General features: G+C 41.9%; 1 pseudogene; it reads left to right on the top strand.

Annotated features, from left to right (window-relative positions):
* Nucleotides 1–2,472: 2,472 nt before the first annotated feature.
* On the top strand, nt 2,473–3,390 carry LOC142436127 (stathmin pseudogene; annotated as a pseudogene).
* Nucleotides 3,391–4,304: the final 914 nt, after the last annotated feature.

The raw sequence follows: 4,304 nt of genomic DNA, 5'->3' as shown, positions 1-4,304 counted from the left end.
ATGGATGTAGACTTCACAAGGTTCCAACTGGAATGAGGATTCTTCATATTGAAAAAATATTGATTGTCTCCTCAGAGTACTAGGTTGATGTATTGGGCAGTATAGAAATTAGATACCAAAATTGGGGGAATAAAAGCATGAAGTGGTTGTCTTACAAACTTTCAAAGGTGGGGGAATATACAGTCATAGAATTATAATAGTAAGGTGTAGGTGTTACTTAACTGCAATTGTTAGGCACAGGATATTTTTGTTTTGTTCACTTATAGAATGTTCTGTTTAAACAAGGGTGGCACATATTGAATTGTATGCATTTTAGTTTTTTCCTGTTAGGTACAGATATGATTTTATTATTTGTTTGAAAATTATATATGGCGAAAGAATGGGAGTAGATATGCTTCCAAGCTCATTCTGGTTGTAGAATGCCATATTCTTGTGCTAATAGGATGTATTTCCCTGTTTCTTATGAGCTTTGGGGAAGAAGCCACATCCAGGTCCTAAATGCCACCTGCAGGTCCAGGCCATGTGGCCCTTTGGCAGTTTATAATGTGGCAGTTGTTTTCTTCAAGGTCAATAGATTCTGCAAAAAAAGGATTCCTATTTTTAAGATTTAGGAAGTAGGGGAAAAACACACCCTCTCTGCCATAGTCTAGGAGAGAAAAGCAAATCACAGTTTCACCTGCACATAGGGAGGGAGCAATGGATTATACAGACCCGTGCATCATTGGGAGGGTGTCCAATGCAACACACAAAATTACCTGCCCTCAGTAGTTGAGTTCTGTGCTTATTTTCCCCAAACTATTTTTAAAAACCTTCTGCCATTGAGTCCATTCCAACTCATAGGGACAGCAAGCCTTCATAGGGTTTCCAAGGCTGTCAAACTTTACCAGAGTAGACTGCCTCCTTTTTCTCCCCAGGGTGATGACTGTGTTTTTCAATCATCAAAAGTGCAACCAGCAGCTCAATGCTTACTTACCTGGTGCCTTCAAGATCAATGTTGAGACCATGATGAGACATTGTCTGAGTCAACAACTGAGACAACAATGCCACTGTTGTTTCTAAAAGAGAACTCAAGCCTTCAACACATGACAGCTTCTAAGTCCTTCTAGCCAAGGATTTGGCCTCATGAGGATCACTGTGTTACCCAAATAATCAGTGAAACAAGAATGACATATTACTTCATGAGCTTGGGAGAAATGTCCAATCTGGAGAACGAAATTTAGGAATCAGTAAAAATTGAGAGAGGTTTGACACCCCAACATCCTTACACTATTTTGGAGTTGTGTCATCTCAGTTAACAGAAGCCAAAGGGATCCTGATGGAGAGATTTTGAAACTATGGAAAATGTGGGATTGATCTGATATTAACTTTGTGTGTCTCAACTCATGTTACATAAAATATACATATCTAACAAAATCAAACCCACAATGAACTAGCATGGGGGTTCATAGGTTCCTAAACTTATTTTGCCTGTTGCTCCTTCTTCAGAAAAAAAAAATCATTCAGTGCCCACCTGGCAATTAAAAGTTGTTGTGCTATAATTCAGGATAAAATATAGATTTCTTTTCTTGAAGACTTCCCCTGGACTGTTTCAGTACCTGCAAAGAGGTGGTATCACCCTGTGTTAGGACATGTTGACAACAGAAACCATTCCAGTGACACTTATATATGTGTAAGGGACAGTTTCATATCAAGGAGTAATTATATATCAAGAAGACAGCCCATTCACATCTGATTAAAATCCATCAGGCTGATACTCATCCATACATCCCTCTTGAAACACACAACCATACGCAACGATGCAGAATGCAGGAATATCACAGGTCGGTGAGTGCAAAGTTTTGTGGATCCAATGGCAGTGGAAACATCACAGGGCTCTGGCAGGTCCCAGAGCGGCTGTCAGCGGGAGGTGAAGGCAAAGAGAGACGGGAAGGTTCCCAGGGCCCTCCTTATGAGAAGGTCACACCCGCAATGCGGCCCCAGTAGGGTGCAACCTGATTGACAGGTTGAATATCACCCGTAAAATTTTTATATCTTCAAGTTGACATGAAATTGGGCAACTACAACACATGCCTTTCGGTAAGCACTGGATTAGATTGAAGCAGGTTTTTAAATGATCATATTATGACTATAGACCTATTATGGGTGTTTCAATTTGAACTGCTTGTGGGCATCTTTGTCTAAATAATAAATGATAGGTCTTCACCATCCTGCTCACAGATTATGTCCTAGATCTCTTGAGATTTCAAAATAAGCACACTCTGATGAAATCATTCGGGAAATAAAAGCTGATGGCTCAGGTTACTGACAATTGTGTTTCAGGTATTGCAAAGAAAGTGGTAGCATGAATTTTAAAAGGAGAAACAGTATCCTTTGCGTTCTTTGCAGCTCAAGCATCCAGGATATTTCTCTTGAGAAAAAATATATAAAAATACTTAGAAACTGCTCGCCGTGAGCTGTTTCTCGCGTGGAGCCATGGACCGAGGCACACCTGTCCCCGGAGAGGTCGAAAAGAAGCGGTGCTGTGTGATTTGGAGCTATGAGGTGAAAGAACTGGAGAAGCGGGCCTCTGGCCAGGCCTTTGAGCTGATACTCAGCCCCCGTTCAAAAGAGGCCGTCCCAGAATTTCCTCTTTCTCCTCCAAAGAAGAAGGACCTTTCCCTGGAGGAAATTCAGAAGAAATTAGAAGCTGCAGAAGAAAGACGCAAGTCCCATGAGGCGGAGGTCCTGAAGCAGCAGGCCGAGAGGCGGGAGCACGAGAAGGAGGTGCTGCAGAAAGCAATCGAGGAGAACAACAACTTCAGCAAGATGGCCGAGGAGAAGCTGACCCACAAAATGGAAGCCAACAAAGAGAACCGAGAAGCACAAATGGTGGCCAAGCTGGAGCGCTTGCGAGAAAAGGACAAGCACGTGGAAGAAGTGTGGAAGAACAAGGAATGCAAAGACCCCGCTGATGAGACTGCAGCCGACTAGCTTGTCCTGAGGACTGACTTTCTCCCCTCCCTCCTCGAGATCCAAAGACCGTGCTGGCCAGTGTCATTTTACTACTATTACTATTTCCCTCCTGACAAAGACTAGAAGCCAACGTAGGACGTAAATAGGTAGATCCAGACCATGTGATGTTGTTTTAGGGGCTAAAGGGGAGAAACAAAAAGTGTTTGACTCTTTTTTTCTAAAGTGTTGGAGTGTTTCTAACGTAGCTATTTTTCTTGTTGCCTCTTTTCTACTTCGGTGCACTCAGTGCGCTGGGTGAATGGCTAGCACTGTATTGGCCCCGTGGAAACATGTTTGTGAAAGAGTATGTAGTGGCTTCTCAAAACTGTTAGATGCTGAATATCTGTTTGCTTTTAAATCCCAGTTCTGTCCCGATTTTACCAGATGCTACTGTACTTGAATGGTTAATAAAACTGCAAAGTGCTGCTGGTGGCAGTGAAAAAAAAAATACTTAGAAACTAAAAGTACTTTATAAAAACCATTATTTTATGTCATTTTATAGACTTTGTTCAATAATGCTATGTGAATAATGTGTTAAGTCCAGATAGACTAGAGAAACAAATTCAGACACTCATATGTGTATAAGAGAGAACTTCATATCAAAGAGCAATTGTACAATAAGAAAATATCCCAGCCCAGTCCAGAGTCCAATGTTACCCCATACGTCGATCATAGTCTAATCTATAAATTCCTCTTTATACTCACGTAGTGGTAAAATGACACCGAATGCAGGAAGATCACAGGCCAGTGGGTGGAAAGTCTTGTGAATTCAGTGGTGGTGGTGGAAGTGTCTCAGTGACGCTGTGGGTCTATACGTGGCTCCCCCAGCTCCCACACCCTGGCTGTATCAGTGTAGCTCCATTGTTTCTTAATGGCATGTCTCGCAGACAGTCTGTGTGTCCTGCCTCAAGCAAGCAATCTGTCTCCATAGCGCCTCCAAATGAGGTCATCAAGCTGCTTCCTGATTGACAGGCTAAACCCCACCCCTTGGCAAGTTGACAGATTACGCAACTGCCACAAATAATAATTAAAGAACTTTTCTAATGAATAAAATAACACTTAAATTTTAAAATAGATTGATTGTCTGCTATCACGTACAGTTAGATGCTGTAGAGTCCGTTCGGGTGGAACAAAGCAGCACAGTCCTGTGCCCTCCTGGCACTCGTTACTAATCTGGATCATTGTTGCAGCTGCCATGTCACTTCCTCTTGTTTTCATCACTGACCCTCCATGCTTCTGCTCCATAGCATTAGGTTTCAATATTTTCCCAGTTTCTACATAAGGAAAGATAATAAAAAGGTATATAAAAGTCC

The sequence above is a fragment of the Tenrec ecaudatus genome, chromosome 1 (genome assembly GCF_050624435.1).
Source record: "Tenrec ecaudatus isolate mTenEca1 chromosome 1, mTenEca1.hap1, whole genome shotgun sequence".
Classification (NCBI taxonomy): Eukaryota; Metazoa; Chordata; class Mammalia; order Afrosoricida; family Tenrecidae; genus Tenrec; species Tenrec ecaudatus.
This window is presented reverse-complemented; position numbering and strand designations above follow the sequence as displayed.